The sequence below is a fragment of the Lactuca sativa genome, chromosome 5 (assembly GCF_002870075.4).
Source record: "Lactuca sativa cultivar Salinas chromosome 5, Lsat_Salinas_v11, whole genome shotgun sequence".
Lineage (NCBI taxonomy): Eukaryota > Viridiplantae > Streptophyta > Magnoliopsida > Asterales > Asteraceae > Lactuca > Lactuca sativa.
Genome location: NC_056627.2, coordinates 181,805,726 through 181,823,875, shown reverse-complemented (window position 1 = coordinate 181,823,875; position 18,150 = coordinate 181,805,726).

Here is an 18,150-nt window from a genome sequence, read left to right as displayed (position 1 = left end):
CTGGAGATCATTCGAGAAACGACCGAGAAGATTGTACAGATTCGTGAACGATTAAAAGCCGCTAGGGATCGACAGAAAAGCTACGCCGACAAACGGAGAAAACCCTTGGAATTCCAGGTGGGAGACCGAGTCCTGTTGAAGGTCTCGCCCTGGAAAGGCACGATACGCTTCGGAAAGCGTGGAAAGCTGAACCCGAGGTACATAGGGCCTTTTGAGATCCTTGCTAGAATCGGCCCTGTAGCCTACAAACTCAACCTACCCCACGAGCTAAGTAACATACATCCTACCTTCCACGTCTCAAACTTGAAGAAATGCCTGTCCGACGAGACTCTCGTGATTCCCCTCGATGAGATTGAGGTCAATGAGAGCCTCAACTTTGTGGAAGAGCCTGCGGAGATTATGGATCAGGAAGGAAAACGAACGAAACAAAGCCGCATCCCAATTGTGAAGGTTCGGTGGAACGCCAAGTGGGGACCGGAATTCACTTGGGAGCGCGAAGATCATATGAAACTTAAATATCCCAGTCTCTTCGCTTAGTAGTATTGTAATACTTATATGTATGAATTCTAAATTTCGGGACGAAATTCCCCTAACGGGGGGATAATGTGACAACCCAAAGTTATTTCTGTTACATAATCCCGTTTCACTAATGGAATTCGGCGTTATATATATATATATATATATATATATATATATATATATATATATATATATATATATATATATATATATATATATATATATATTTCCGTAATATTTGGAGTCGTCAATAGATAAATATCTATTTAATTATATCTTCTTGACATTATCATTTTAGTATAAGTAAATATAGTTGTAAGTGTTTACCCCGTTTAACCACACAAGGTTATATTACTTTTAACCACTTCACCCGGGTAAAAAGTATTAACCCTGTTAAACTTTAGCATTGGGTAGCCGTGTACTGGGTGCAATACTCGAGGCATATTTAAAGAAATTGGATGTCACACTACACCCTTTTACCACCCTAAACATACTCTCTCTCACTACTTTCTCTCTCTAGACCCGAACCCGACTCCAAAACCGCGAATTCCGGCTTCCAAACGTAAGGCTTTCTTCCCTAGCTTGTTCTAAACGTACTTCATTGTATTTAGGACACAAAAATCATAGGATTTAGTGGAAATCATGGAGTTTACGGCCTAAGAAGCCCCTTAGGCCGTAAACACCCCAAAACTTGGCAAATGTCCCGTTTTTACTTCCTATAAGCTTGTATACTAATTAAAGGATATACCTAGATGAGTTTGGACATTAAAACTTAAGATTTTAGATCCTAAAAGGGAGTTTACGGCCCAAGCTTGTGCTTAGGCCGTAAACACCCAATTTCCATGTCAAAAAGCCCCAAAAACTCACCTAAGGCATTCTAGAATTTTAGTTATAATTCTTGGAAGTGCTTAGGACCATTTAACAGCTCATTTTGAGGGATAAAATGGAGTTTACGGCCCAAGCATAAGCTACGACCATAAACTCCCCCAAACTTAGCCAAAATGATGGTTTAAGCCCCTAAACACCTTTATACCTTCACTAGAAATCAATAGAAATGGAATAAGGGCCTTAACATCATCAAATGGGGAGTGAACAAGGGTTCATGGCCAAGCCATGGGGATTACGACCGTAAGCTCCCAAGGAGTGGCCTTTGGGCCGTAAACTCCAAGGGAGTGAACTCATGAGCCCCTTGTTACCCCCTTTGACCTTTTAAAATACCCTAGAACCACCACCTCTTGCATATGAAACTAAATAGCATTCAAAAATACCCCTCCCATGAGTTTACGGCCGTAAACTCATGGGGGATAAGGCCTCCCAACCGTAAACTCACTTAGGGTGGGTTTTAGGAGAGTAAACTCCAATGTGAGGTCACACACTCCTTCCCTACAACTCATTGACCTTCTAGTACTCAACCATTAGGCCTTTAATCAAGCATGAATGTTTAAATGCTTAAAATAGAATATAAGTCACTAATTACTTTCAAAACACTTATCCCACATGTTAATAGGGTCTTAAAGGGTGTACAAGTCCTTAATTGACACCAAACACTCAACCGACACTTTCACCTGATTTACCCGATTTACTCGGTTTCAGGTGAGTTCATACCCCCTTAATGAACCTTTCAAATGTTTTTATATGCTTTAGGGGGGGATACAAGTCAATTATACATGTTCATGGAAATTAATCACATGTGATTCACTATCCGTAGTTCAAATCACATGTGATTTACCACTATGTTTTATAAAAGGATTTTCGTTTTCAAAACTATTTTGGATTAATATCTATTTTCTAAATGTTCCTTTCTGACAAGATTTTTATTAAATAAATTCCTTATAAAATGTAACCAGACTAATATATTTATATAAGTAAGACATGAAGGACTTAGGACCGATAGCTCGCCTTATTTCATGTTCTTGTTTGATTGTGGGCTTAGGGTAGTCGTTATCCGTCCGACTGTCGTTGATTTCTTAGTTATATATCATGTATATTAGTGTTGGATACGAGTATTTTCATTTCATCCGATGCTTAAACCACTAAATTTACAAGAACCATACACACTAAGTTAACTATAATAGGTATAGTTAAGACCATTACTACTCGCTATAGCTACTACTCTACACACTATAATACCCACTATTACGAGACTATACACTAGTAAGAGAACACACTACGAGTTATACAAAAGACTACTACACTATAATACAAGAGAAAGTACTAATACGAAGATAACACACTAACTCACTATGAGATACTCTATTCACCACGCACTACGCCCAGAGTTTTCCGCCAGGAGAACGACGCTACGTGTATAGATCTATACGGGGCAGACATTATTACTTCCCGACTGTTAACTTCAGTCCAAGCCGTGCAGGCCCAGGGATGCCGCTACTTCACTATACTGTGCATGACCAGGAAGGTCATGGGATTCGCTATTATACACACTATTGGTAACATACTAGGAATACACTATAACCACACCAAAACACTAAACTAAAGGCTAAGTTAATATCCCGAAGTAAACAAGTATTTAACACTAAAGAAAGTTTGCGCCACTACTATTGACTTCAGGCATAATCTACAGTATTGCATTCCTTATTGGAAATTCACTATTATACTCTTACAATAAATGGTTTTCAAAGATGAAAAAGACATGTTTCTTAAAGGTTTTCACTTACAATGTATTTCTGGAAAATATAGGATTTTCTAGGATTTTCTACTACTTATGAATGTAAAATTGCAGATTTTCATACTATCGGTTCTAATGCTTTTTATACAAAAACTCACACTAAACTCTTATGAACTCACTAGCTTTATGCTAATATTCGTTTTCAAAATAACTTGTATCCTCAGGTCAAAGATAGACAGGTACAGGTGCAACATTTTGGAGAAGGTGGAGCATACAAGATCCATCTCTTATTTTTGTATTACTTTTGGTGTTTGCTAAACATTACAAAACACACTTGTAATTCAACTCACTATGTAATGCAATGGTTGTATGTTTCTTGTTTTTACTATTATGCAATTGTGATGATACTGTACATGACGCCCTCCACCCCAAAACGTATTCCGCCGTTATAGGTTTTGGGGTGTGACAAAGGCAAAGGAGGATGGCTCGATGAGGAGCCAGAAGATGATCACCCGATCCCTTTGGATGATCACTGTCCTGAAAGCTTTTCGGATAGCTCTGACTCCAAGCCAGAAGTCAACAACCTGCCCCCAGTACCTCCAAACCCTAACCCTCGTCCGGTATTTCAAGGCCCCACCCCCATGTGGGCAATAACCTTGAACCGATGGAGCGATGAGTAGGGTCAGCCTGTACCTTTTGACGGATACCGAAGCTTCTACAACATAAGCGAAGGAGGATCAGCGGACGGAGTCTTGCCCATCATGGTCCGTAGGATTGCCGGGAACACCGAACAAGGTCAACCAGCCATCGGCAGAGTCGTGGAAATTGATGCCAACTCCAGCTTTAACGCTGCCCGCATCTGCCAACTGGAAGAAGCCATGGATAGGACTAGGAGAACCAATGAGGCTCTGCAGCAACAACTAACTACATCCCGAGTCGAAGTTAGGGAACTCTGAGCACGTCAGAGGGTTCAGGAGAGACACCTTCAGGAAGTTGTTCGCCAACTAGCTGATCTTAGGGTTCGCCCAACGAGTACCCGTCGTCAGTAGAAGATATCTACTTATCTTTCCCTTTTGTTTAAGGAATAGCCTTTCTTTTTCTATGCTCGATAGGGCCCTTGTTTGCAAACATTCCTAACTTTGAAAGTACTAGGCTGTAACATCCCGAGTTCAGGGTTCAAAGTGAAAATGTATAAGGGCAACTCGACGAGTCCATGGGTGAACTCGGCGAGTAGAGTCGCGAATCTGGTCGCATGTTAAGTGGCCAACTCGGCGAGTCGGCGGCTGGACTCGGCGAGTTGGTGCTGAGTGAAGAAAACCCTAATCTTCGGGGTTGGCCCCTATTTAAAGGATGTTATGCCTTCTCTTCAGCCTCTATTTACCCTGAGAGTTCCAGAGAAAACCCTAATCGTGAGAAATTCCATTATTGAGAGGATTGAAGCTTGGAAGAAGGGATTTGTGAAGAGAAGTTGGAGGAATTCGAGGATAGCATCAAGAGGGCTTGTGGATATGAAGTCTACATCAGTTTAGGCTCATCTTTGGGGTAAGAATCCTCTGTCTTGAACCCTTTTCCCTTATTGTCATCCATGGTGGTTGTTTTAGGGTTTTTGGAGGATTTCATGAGTCATTTCGGGATTGGAAGATGGATCTAAGGATGCTACCTCAGATCTGGAGTAGTGATGATCCAAAATCGCATAAAGTCCCTGTTGATAAGTGATTGGTGAAGCTATCTTGTCCCAAACCCAAACCCTAAAGTGTAAATGCCTAGATCTCTTGGGATTCACGTAAAGTTCGCCACTTTACGTGATGGATGGGTTGTAGGAGGCTAGATCTACGTTTTGGATCAACTGCATGGCCTGGAAGGTTCTGTCTGGAATGAGATCTAGAGGCACTCGGCGAGTCACAGGGGTGTACTCGGCGAGTTGCTTGAAGATGTTCTAGAACTCGGCGAGTTGGAAGAACAACTCGACGAGTAGGTTGAAGATTGCCTTGGACTCGACGAGTCTGTTCTTGGACTCGGCGATTCTGGTCGTGAGGTCCTATCCTTTCTTCTGGTTGAGCTGTGAATCAGTGAGTCAAGGGATGACTCGGTGAGTCGAGTGTGAAAGGACTCAGAGTTGTTGGACTCGGCGAGTCTTGGGGTGACTCGGCGAGTTGAGTCGCGGATTGGGGAAAGTTCTGAGCATGGAGACTCGGCGAGTCATCGGGTTGACTTGGCCAGTAGAGTCAGTCAGGGGTTGACTTTGACTTTGACCAAGGGTTGACCAGTTGACTTCCAGGGGCATTTTGGTAATTATTGGATATTGTTTTGAGTTTAGTGTTTTGGTGGTTGGCCAGTGGTGGAGATCGTATGAGTGATCGGAGCAGCTTGGGTTATTTGTTCAGTCGGCAGTTTTGAGGTGAGTTATCCTCACTATATCAACAGGGTCTAAGGCACCAAGGCCGGCCCTTTTATCGGATTGAGATCCGGGTATTGTTGTTATGTTATTGCTTTGGTATGTTTTCATCCTGGTAGCTTGGATGGTGTATGATAGAGACCTGGTTGAGGTCGGTAACCTGATATGTAGGGTGATGCTATGCTAGTGACCGGTTAGGTCGGTATCTTGGTTAGGATGATGATATGCTATGTGATCTGTTTGATCGGCTTGTTGACTGTGAATTGTTATATGATTGTATGTTTATGTGCACATGGTTGTTGGATTGGAGTTGGGTTGAGGTGGGTCCTGCTTTGTGCTGTAGGCCAAGATACCCAGGGCGGACCGGGTTGTCCCGAAGGCCCAGCGAGCAGTCAGGATAGGCTGTAGGCCCCAAGAGGGCGGACCAGACGTGCCGAGGCTCGGAGAGTGGACCAGGCCGACTGAAGGCCCGGTGCGGGCGGACCAGTCATACTGTAGACTCAGAGAGTGGACCAGGTGGATTGAATGCCCGGTGCGGGCGGACCAATCACATTGCAGACTCGATGTATAAGGCTAGACTCGGAGGGTGGACCAGGTGGACTGTTGGCCGGTGCGGCGGACCAGTCACACAGTAGACCCGAAGTGCATGGCTGTTCTGTCTTCGGATATAATATGGCATGTTATGCGTGTATGGTATATGTAGATGGTATTTTGGGGATATCTCACTAAGCTTTCGGGCTTACACTTGTGGTTTAATGTTTTTCTGGTTCTTCAGGAGAACGTGGTAAGGCGAAGGCATGATCGTACTGCTCCTCATGTTTATGTTGTGATGTGATTCTGGGCATACTCTAAACAAATTGTATTGAAAACCTTTTTGTAATAATTTAATGAAATCGGGTTGTTTTTGAAAAGTTTAAATTGGTTGGAATTTTTCGGTCGTTACAAGTTGGTATCAGAGCCTTGGTTTGAGTGAATTGGAGGAACACTCGTGTGACTTCAGTCTCAAATCGAGGAGGGTTTTCAAAAGAGAATTTAAAATGATTTTCAAAATGGGTAAAAGAGGACGCAGAGGTATGATCAGCCGGAGCCAGTAAGTAACCCCAAAATACCATACATGATACTTATTTTTTTGAGCATTGATAGAACAGCATGCTAGTGCTAGGCTAGGGATCTTTAGATTTCATGATAATGTGCCTGATTTATGATGCCTGTTAGCCTAGGGTTTCCTTGTGGGAGATTTCCAGTGTTGCTCTAGTAGTGAGGGTTGAGCGCTTGTTTTGTATGTTTTCACTAGGGTGTTGTGGTAGTACTTCAAACAAATATGGGTAGGTGTGGAAGGTAGTATGGGCCCGTACTACTGAAAGCACAGGACCCATACGCGTACCAGGGAAACCATGACCTCTAGGGTTGGGTTGAGAGTTGGTTCCCGGGTTAGTGGGAAGTGTCTGAGATTTTTGTGGTGTTTTTCAGTATGGAGATTCCGAGGAATGCTGGGAGTGGATCCGAGTCAGGATCGGGAGTAGGAGAGGGAGTTTTGGGCGGTTCAGTACCACCCGAGGTTGTTGGTCAGATGAGCATGTGCGAGTTGGATGCGAGGATTCGTGTGATCGTGCATGATGAGGTTGCTGCATTGTTCTAGGCTGAGTTGCCGGAACTGTTTGGGTCGATCAAGACCGCCATGGTTGAGTATTTTGAGGAGCGTTATGCAGCTCTCACAGAGACGGCTGCCGCGGCGGCTACAGCGGCTGTAGCAGCGGCAGGGGGAGGAGCTGGTTGGGGCTTTCAGTATCGGGACTTCGATAATACGAAGCCTCCCACCTTTGATGGAGTTCAGGACCCGATTGTTGCTATGAGATGGTTATCGGACATGGAGGGGTGTTTCTTCACGTGTTCATGCCCTGCTGATCAGAGGGTGAGGTGTGCTCTGAACCTGTTGAGGCTCGGGTCGAAGGATTGGTCGAGATTGACCACGGGGTCATATTCGGATGCGCAGAGGGCTGTGGTTTCATGGGAACAGTTCAGAGAGATGTTCAACACTCGTTATGTTCCGTGGGTTGAGAGATAGAGATTGGCTCAGGAGCTCCTTGAGCTGAAGCAGGGTTCGGAGTCGGTGACTGAGATCACCAGGATGTTCACTGAGAGGGAAATGTTCTGCCTTGAGTTCGCTTCGGAGCAAGCTCATATGTCTCGATATTTGAGCATGCTCAAGAGGGGTATCAGACAGTTTGTGTCTACGCAGAGGTGCGAGACTTTGTTGGAGTTGCAGGAGGCCGCCAGGCAGCGTGAGTTAGAGATTGAGTTGCAGTTACGTGACCTGAGGCAGGCTCCGGTGCAGTCGCAGCCGGCGTCGAAACAGTCAGAGACCGTTGATTCTAGGGTGAGAGATCAGAGCAGCCACGCTTGTGCGAAGTGTGGGAGGGGTCACACCGGAGTTTGTAGGTTCAGTGATGCATGTTGCAAGTGCGGAAAGGAGGGGCACTATGCGAGGGATTGTCGGTAGTCAGCGCCGGTTTGGGATTTAAGGATTTGTTATCATTGTCATTAGGTGGGGCACTTGATGGTCAACTGTCCACAGCTTGCTGTAGGACCGTTTCAGGCTCCAGCACCGGCCACTTTGAGGATCACGGGTGGAGGTCAGGGTGGAGTGGAGCCCCCAAGGGCTCAGATTCGTGCTTTTCAGCTTACAGCAGAGGAGGTCAGAGCAGTGTCGGATGCAGCCGCGGGTATGTTTCTTTCTTGATGTCTTGATTATCTTGTGATTATTGTGGAGTATTGTTTATATGCTAGTCTCTTTGCGTGGTTTTCGGTATGGTATTCGTTGTTCTTCAAGAGTTATGGTATGGTTATGGGTTAGTGAAGGGAATTTCATTGGTTATCATTCGTGGGGTTTATTAGTGGGAATCTGGCGTTGGTATGAATGCCGGATAGCATCTGCTTTCTGAGGAGTGGTTAACTGCAGATTGAGTTCTTTTGAGCTCGGGTTGCTCAGTGTGGAAATGTGTTTTTTGTGAAGGTTGTTTATGCTTGCGGGGCGCAGTTCGCGTGTTGGTGTTGTGTTGTGTAAGGTTGTTGAGGGAGCTCGGTGACGGCGACCGGTGATTAATAGTCAGTGCTATAAGTGGGGGAGAATTGGAAAATTCTCCAGAAGATCGATGAGCATGTAAGGTTGTTTAGCTGTTTGGGATTTAGTAGTGTTCTGTCAGCCAAGAGCATAGGCTAGTATGAGTAAATGGAAGGCGTGCGGGGTGACATACAGACCAAGGGTACTTGATTGGGGAGGGCCTGGGATCAGGCCGGGATTGAGTTTATGTGATGGAGATAGAGTTCAGAACCCCTAGAGGGCTAGAACAGTATGCATGGGAGGATTTCCCGGAGAGATAACTCGAAATGATGAGCGTTGGTTGAGCGGTCCGGATAGACTGAAGGCCGGTAGGCGTACCAGTCAGGCCGAAGGCTCGGAGAGCGGTCCAGCCAGACTAAGGGCACTGCAGGGCGGTCCAGATTGGCTGAAGGTTCTGAGAGTGGTCCAGATTGATTGAAGGCCTGGTAAGGCGGTCCGGTCATGCTGAAGACCCTGCAGGTATCGTTAAGCCGGTTCGAGGAAAGGGTTTGTGTTTGTTGCGATGTGTTAGCATTAGAAGGTCTGGCCCCAGGTATTGATCTTGATTATTGGAGATGGTGCATGGACTCGAGAGTCCTTGCGAGCAGATTCAGAGCATGTGTGTTGCATGGATAGCGGTTACGCTATAAAGGAGTGGTGTGGCGTTGGGCGAGCATAATGGCACTTGTCGTAGTGACAATGCGGCCAAGTGGATTCCCTTGGTTAGGGAAAGGGAGAGAGGAATGTATCTCCGAGAGGAAGTGTAAATTCACGGAAGTGGAAGCAGTAGTGCAGAATTGTGATCGATGTGTCCCAATTATGGTCTTTGAGCAGCCTGATTGCGGCAGAGGCATGGAATCACATCCGGATGGGATGTCTGCTGAGGTCGCGAAAGGGATTCCGCAGGTGTAGAGCCAAGAGGCTCGGAAGGGATGCAGGGATGGAGTCTTGGACTCCCAGCTTGATTTTGATCAAGGAGTTGTGTATGTAGTAGTGGTTCATCCTGGGGATGTTTGGAGGTGTCGTCAGTGTGACGGGTTTTCCCCAACCCGAGAGTGTTAGGGCTAGTTCAACATGTGCATGTGATTGCAACAGGAGAACTCATGGGAGTTGCTTTGAAGAATGTGTCTTTCTGTCATCATGGAATGGATAGAGTTGGACTCGGATCGGGAATCCGGTGGTGCATGGTTATTTCTAGCTCTTATGGGTCGAGTGATGGTTGTGATTTGGAGCAGTGTTGCATCATGGGTAGTACTCAGTTGTTAAGTGTGGTTATCAGAGGGTAAACTCGGTGGCCGGCTTGAGACAGTGGTCAGGACACCGTAAGAAAGGAGAAAGTGAGTTTCTGGTTTCTATGGTTGTGCTTTGAGGAACCCTGTTGGGTTAATGCCAGGTGGTGTGTGGCGGGAGTATTTCTGGAGTTGAGTTGTCGCAGGCTTCGAGGATGAAGCCTAATTTAAGTGGGGGAGAATTGTAACATCCCGAGATCAGGAGTGCAAGTTTAGGGTTCAAAGTGAAAATGTATAAGGGCAACTCGGCGAGTAGAGTCGCGACTCTGGTCGCGTGTTAAGTGGCCAACTCGGCGAGTCGGCGGCTGGACTCGGCGAGTTGGTGCTGGGTGAAGAAAACCCTAATCTTTGGGGTTTGCCCCCTATTTAAATGCCTTCTCTTCGGCCTCTATTTACCCTGAGAGTTCCAGATAAAACCCTAATCGTGAGAAATTCCATTATTGAGAGGATTGAAGCTTGGAAAAAGGGATTTGTGAAGAGAAGTTGGAGGAATTCGAGGATAGCATCAAGAGGGCTTGTGGATCTGAAGTCTACATCAGTTTAGGCTCATCTTTGGGGTAAGAATCCTCTGTCTTGAACCCTTTTCCCTTATTGTCGTCCATGGTGGTTGTTTTAGGGTTTTTGGAGGATTTCATGAGTCATTTCGGGATTGGAAGATGGATCTGAGGATGCTACCTCAGATCTGGAGTAGTGATGATCCAAAATCGCATAAAGTCCCTGTTGATAAGTGATTGGTGAAGCTATCTTGTCCCAAACCCAAACCCTAAAGTGTAAATGCCTATCTCTTTGGATTCATGTAAAGTTCGCCACGTTACGTGATGGATGGGTTGTAGGAGGCTAGATCTATGTTTTGGATCAATTGCATGGCCTGGAAGGTTCTGTCTGGATTGAGATCTAGAGGCACTCGACGAGTCACAGGGGTGTACTCGGCGAGTTGCTTGAAGATGTTCTAGAACTCCGCGAGTTGGAAGAACAACTCGGCGAGTAGGTTGAAGATAGCCTTTGACATGGCGAGTCTGATCTTGGACTCGGCGAGTCTGGTCGTGAGGTCCTATCCTTTCTTCTGGTTGAGCTGTGAATCAGTGAGTCAAGGGATGACTCGGTGAGTCGAGTGTGAAAGGACTCAGAGTTGTTGGACTCGGCGAGTCTCGGGGTGACTCGGCGAGTTGAGTTGCATATTGGGGAAAGTTTTGAGCATGGGGACTCGGCGAGTCATCGGGTTGACTCGGCGAGTAGAGTCAGTCAGGGGTTGACTTTGACTTTGACAAAGGGTTGACCAGTTGACTTCCAGAGGCATTTTGGTAATTGTTGGATATTGTTTTGAGTTCAGTGTTTTGGTTGTTGGCCAGTAGTGGAGATCGTATCAGTGATCGAAGCAGCTTGGGTTATTTTTTCAGTCGGTAGTTTCGAGGTGAGTTATCCTCACTATATCAGCAGGGTCTAAGGCACCAAGGCCGGCCCTTTTATCAGATTGAGATCCGGGTATTGTTGTTATGTTATTGCTTTGGTATGTTTGCATCTTGGTAGCTAGGATGGTGTATGATAGAGACCTGATTGAGGTCGGTAACCTGATATGTAGGGTGATGCTATGCTAATGACCGGTTTGGTCGGTATCCTGGTTAGAATGATATTATGTTTTGCGATCTGCTAGATCGGTTTGATTGGATGTGAATTGTTATATGATTTAATGTTTATGTGCACATGGTTGTTGGACTGGGGTTGGGTTGAGGCAGGTCCAGCTTTGTTTTGTAGGCCAACATACCTAGGGCGGACCGGTTATCCCGAAGGCCCAGCGACCGGTCCGGATAGGCTGTAGGCCCTAAGAGGGCGGACCAGACGTGCTGAGGCTCGGAGAGTGGTCCAGGCCGACTGAAGGCCCGGTGCGGGCAGACCAGTCATACTGTAGACTTAGAGAGTGGACTAGGTGGATTGAAGGCTCGGTGCGGGCGAACCAATCACACTGCAGACTCGATGTATATGGCTAGACTCGGAGGGTGGACCAGGTGGACTGTTGGCCGGTGCGGCGGATCAGTCACACAGTAGACCCGAAGTGCATGGCTGTTCTGTGTTCGGATATAATATGGCATGTTATGCGTGTATGGTATATGTGGTTGGTATTTTGGGGATATCTCACTAAGCTTTCGGGCTTACAGTTGTGGTTTAATGTTTTTCAGGTTCTTCAGGAGAACGTGGTAAGATGAAGGTGTGATCGTACCGCTCCTCATGTTTATGTTGTGATGTGATTCTGGGAATACTCTAAATAAATTGTATTGAAAATCTTTTTGTAATAATTTAATGAAATCGGGTTGTTTTTGAAAAGTTTAAATTGGTTGGAATTTTTCGGTCGTTACAAGTTGGTATCAGAGCCTTGGTTTGAGTGAATTGGAGGAACACTCGTGTGACTACAGTCTCAAATTGAGGAGGGTTTTCAAAAGATAATTTAAAATGATTTTCAAAATGGGTAAAGGAGGACGCGGAGGTATGATCAGCCGGAGCCAGTAAGTAACCCCAAAATACCATACATGATACTTATTTTTTTTGAGCATTGATAGAACAACATGCTAGTGCTAGGCTAGGGATCTTCAGATTTCATGATAATGTGCCTGATTTATGATGCCTATTAGCCTAGGGTTTCCTTGTGGGAGATTTCCAGTGTTCCTCTAGTAGTGAGGGTTGAGCGCTTGTTTTGTATGTTTTCACTAGGGTGTTGTGGTAGTACTTCATACAAATATGGGTAGGTGTGGAAGGTAGTATGGGCCCGTACTACTGAAAACACAGGACCCATATGCGTATCAGGGAAACCATGACCTCTAGGGTTAGGTTGAGAGTTGGTTCCCGGGTTAGTGGGAAGTGTCTGAGATTTTTGTGGTGTTTTTCAGTATGGAGATTCCGAGGCATGCTGGGAGTGGATCCAGGTCAGGATCGGGAGCAGGAGAGGGAGTTTTGGGCGGTTCAGTACCACCCGAGGTTGTTGGTCAGATGAGCACGTGCGAGTTGGATGCGAGGATTCGTGAGATCCTGCATGATGAGGTTGCTGCATTGTTCCGGGCTGAGTTACCAGAACTGTTTGGGTCGATCAAGACCTCCATGGTTGAGTATTTTGATGAGCGTTATGCAGCTCTCACAGAGACGGCTGCCGCAGCGGCTACAACGGTTGTAGCAACGACAGGGGGAGGAGCTGGTCGGCGTTTTCAGTATCGGGACTTCGTTAATACGAAGCCTCCCACGTTTGATGGAGTTCAGGACCCGATTGTTGCTATGAGATGGTTATCGGATGTGGAGGGGTGTTTCTTCATGTGTTCATGCCCTGCTGATCAGAGGGTGAGGTGTGATCTGAACCTGTTGAGGCTCGGGGCGAAGGATTGGTGGAGATTGAGCACGGGGTCATATTCGGATGCGCAGAGGGCTGCGGTTTCATGGGAACAGTTCAGAGAGATGTTCAGCACTCGTTATGTTCGGCGGGTTGACAGAGAGAGATTGGCTCAAGAGTTCCTTGAGCTGAAGCAGGGTTCGGAGTCGGTGACTGAGATCACCAAGATGTTCACTGAGAGGGAAATGTTCTGCCCTGAGTTCGCTTCGGAGCAGGCTCAGATGTCTCAATATCTGAGCATGCTCAAGAGGGATATCAGACAGTTTATGTTTACGCAGAGGTGCGAGACTTTGTTGGAGTTGCAGGAGGCCGCCAGGCAGCGTGGGTTAGAGATTGAGTTGTAGTTATGTGAGCTGAGCCAGGCTCCGGTGCAGTCACAGCCAGCGCCGAAACGGTCCAAGACCGTTGATTCTAGGGTGGGAGATCAGAGCAGCCACGCTTGTGGGAAGTGTGGGAGGGGTCACAACGGAGTTTGTAGGTCCGGCGGTGCATGCCGCAAGTGCGGAAAAGAGGCGCACTATGCGAGGGATCCTCGGCAGTCAGCGCCGGTTTGGGATTTGAGGATTTGTTATCATTGTCATCAGGTGGGGCACTTGAGGGTCAACTGTCCACAACTTGCTGCAGGACCGGTGCAGGCTCCAGCACCAACCACTTTGAGGATCACGGGTGGAGGTCTGGGTGGAGTGGAGCCCCCAAGGGCTCAGGTTCGTGCTTTTCAGCTTACAGCAGAGGAGGTCAGAGCAGTGACTGCAGTTGTGACGGCAGCCATGGCTCAAATGAATTCCGGTGATGCCAGCGGAGCTGGAATGGGCATCAACTCCAGACATGGAGAAATTCCCCCACGTGCGCAGGGGTGTACTTATAAGGACATCATGAACTGAAAACCGACGTTTTTCAATGGGACTGGAGGAATCCTTGCTTTGTCCCAATGGATTGAGAGGACTGAAGTTGTCTTCGAAATGTGCTCATGCCTCGAGGAAAGCAAAATAAAGTTTGCTGCTGCCACTTTCACTGAGAGGGCCAATGGCCATATCAAATCACTCTCCTTGGTAACAGCCAACACCATGGGCTGGGACACACTGAAGGACCTATTGATGAATGAGTACTGCCCTAGGGGCGAAGTTCAGAAACTCGAAGAAGAACTTTGGAATCTCAAGATGAGGAGGACTGACATAGTAGCTTATGCTGCCAGGTTCTGCGACCTGGTAGCTATGTGTCCTAACATGATCCCTTCTAAAAGCAAGAAGATAGAACGATACATTTGGGGTTTAGTGCCCCCGTATTGAGGGAACGTATTTGCATCACTTCCTACAACCTTTGATAGTGCCAAGGAATTGGCCTACAGGTTGATCGATCATGAAACTCCACCTACTCCATCAACAGCAACAACAACTGCCACTGCACAGCCCAAAACATACGACAACAAGAGGAAGCGGTAGGACAAAAAGAAGGATAAGAAAGCTCAACCCTCTTCTAAAAACCAACAGATAGTGGCTGTCCATGCTGCCACCACTCCTGCTACCCCTGTACCAGGAAAAACCTATGTTGGAAACCTGCCCAAGTGCCCCAAGTGCCCTGTCCATCACAACGGTCCCTGCCGTGAGTTGCACTGCACCAACTGCGACCGGAAGGGCCATACCGTCCGGTTTTGCAGATCCCAACCCAAGCCTATCTCCCAAGTCTTCGGTTCAGGAGTGAGCCAGACCTGCTATGGCTGCGGTGAAGTTGGCCATTTCAAGAAAAACTATCCGAAGGCTGGGAATACGGGAGGAACAGGAAGACTACTCGCTATTGGCCACAACGAATCAGTAGCGGACCCGACAGTAGTCACGGGTATGTTCCTTCTCAACAACTCTTATGCTTGTGTCTTATTTGATAGTGGTGCAGAAAGAAGCTTCATAAACCAAAACTTTAAACACTTACTTAAGCAATCCCCACAACCACTAAAAGAAACATTTGTCGTAGCAATGGCTAACGGAAAGACAGAGAGCTCTAACGAAATCTACTTAGGTTGCACTGTCACACCCCAAAACCGACGGCGGAAACTTTCCGGGGCGGGGGACGTCATGTATATCGCAACGAATGTACATAGTAAGCGTAGTAAACACAAAACATTACATTACATAGAATCATTACATTTGTTTGAAATCAAAGTGTTACAAGTTTTATACATATATATTATATGAACAAAAGTTAAGACGAGTCTTCTATACCCTCTCTCTTCTCCAAAAGATCGTTGTGTAACTGTCTAATGTGGACCTCAGAATACAAGCAGTTTGAAAATCAGCATAAAGCTGGTGAGTTCATAAGCGGTTTAGTTTTTTTTTTTTATTATTTTTTTTATTATTTTTTTTTTTTTTGTAAAAGAACAGGTTTCCTTTGGTTTTTCTGAAAAGTCATTATCCAAGAAAATCCCATATTTTCTTATATGTAAGTTTAGTTATTCGTTTATTCTATAGTTTGGTTAGGAACAGTTTGCTATCCCAGGAAAAACCCTTATTTTCCTATATGTGAGTTAGTTATTCATTTATTCTACAGTTTGATTAGGAACAATTCGTCATCCCAGGAAAACCCTTATTTTCCTAAAAGTCGTGGTTAGTTCTTGGTTTGGAATGCTATGCCGTAGTATCTATCATACTTGTCGTATTAGTTAGGTATTCTGATATCCTGATTATCCTACACTCGAATGTCAAATATCTACTTTACTTATCTGTATTTTCGAATGTTTGGAGACACCCAGAGACGTAGATTAACTGTATATTCGATGTTCTGGTGACTTCCAAAGGCATACTTTAGTCGTATTTCCGAAGCTCAGTCGACATCCAAAGGCGTATGTTTTCGAAACTCGGTCGATATCCAAAGGCATACTTTCGAATTCGTTCTCTTACTTTCGTATTCGTTCTGTTACTTTCGTATTCGTTTTGTTACTTTCGAGGGCGTATCTTATTAGTATTAATCCTAATTTATGATTAGTATGAGTCTTTTGTATGATTATAAAATCAAACAGAGATTATAACATTTTATAAACAAATCTACTATTAGTCTAAAGGATAACTCTGCAATTCGAACTATTAGTTAATACGGTTTTCGATATTAAAAACATATAGAATATGAACATTTGAACTGAAATAAAAAGTTTGAGTACAAGATTTCCTTGTACTTTTGCTTGTATCCCCCCTGAAAACATTTGAAAAACACGGAAAAAGGAGTAGGGGTATGAACTCACCAGTCGAAGAATGTGTCGGTTTGGATGCTAAACGTCAGTTCGGGGCTTGAACGCGTGCGAGGTTCCTAGGTAATATGAAAAGATACACATTTGTATCTAATTAGGCTTTGTACTACTAGTTAGTTGAGGATATACACTTCTAGTCACGAAAACACTTCATTACAAGTGTTTGGAGTGACCCGGGTGGCATCTATGGATGTGTATGGCTTGGATATGTAGTTTACTCTTCAAGAGTAAACACTTAGAGGAGTTTATGGCCCTAATGACCAACTCCCCATGATTTTACGGCCGTAAACTCATGGTGGGGTGTTCTAGGGTGCTAAATGGTCTTACAACTCTTGTGGGTTATTGCTAGGCTTGGTTTTAAGGCATTGGAAGGAAATTTGGACATCCTAAGGACCATTTGAGGAGTTTACGGCAGTAAACTAGGAGTTTACGGCCGTAAAATCATATGTTCCCATTCAAAGTGTGCTTTGGTGGTCCTAGGTCAATCACAAGAGTTTCTAGCTCAATATACAAGTCATAGGACGAAGTTAAGGCACCATTTGACCCATTTATAGGAGTTTATGGCCTAGGAACCCATTCATGGGGGGTTTACGGCAATGAACTCCTAAGGGAGGGGTTTTTAGCAAGTTTAAGGCCCCTAACTTGATTGTGGTTGCTTCTAGACTTTATTCCAACGCTTAGGAGGTGTTTAAGGGGCATCTTAACACCTTAGAAGGTGTTTACGGCCTAAGAATTGGTGTTTACGGCCCAAGCATGTTCTTGGGCAGTAAACTCATGGTTACTCCTCAAATGTTAAGGTTTAGGTGTTCTAAGTCCAGTATGGTAAGCCCCTAAGTCATATCTAAGCTCTAAAGGTGGTTTGGAAGGGTTTTAAGGCTCAAAAACCCCATTTGCATGTGTTCACGGCCTAAGGATGTTCCAGGGCCATAAACACATGATGTTGGTCCTGTTCCATGATTTAAACACGAATTTCAAGGCTAAAGATGTTATACTATGAGCTAGGATAGTTATCTTACCGATTTGGAGCTTGATTTGGATGATTTTTGGATCAAACTTGGCTTTCTAGTGAGAGAGTAGAGAGAGAGTGTGTGGAAAGGCTTCAAATGAGGCTCACTCTACTTTAAATATGGATTAACTTTGAGACACGGTGGAATTCTACCCGATACTGACGTTAGACGGGGCTTTTGGCCGTACCCGATTTAATTGTTTATAACCCGACGGAATAAAACTAAACTTTTTCCAAATAATAATTTGGGGCGTTTTCATTTGTTTCTAACGGGTTTGGACACTCACGAGGTCATTATAAAAGTCTGAAATTAAATGACCTAACCCAAAATGTTAATGGAAAATTTGAAAGATAGACGGGTTTCGCTGACGGGAACGGGTTATCGCGACGGAAAAATTTTGGGTTGTCACATTATCCCCCCGTTAGAGGGAATTTCGTCCCGAAATTTAGATTTAAGGCACAAGCATGGGTTTGGAAAGAGATGCGGTTACTTCTGTTTCATCGAGTCTTCGTGCTCCCAAGTGAACTCGGGTTCTCGCACGGTATTCCGGCGAACCTTCATTTATCGGGATACGGCTTGGGTTCGTACATTTTAAGTCTCTCGATTTATGAG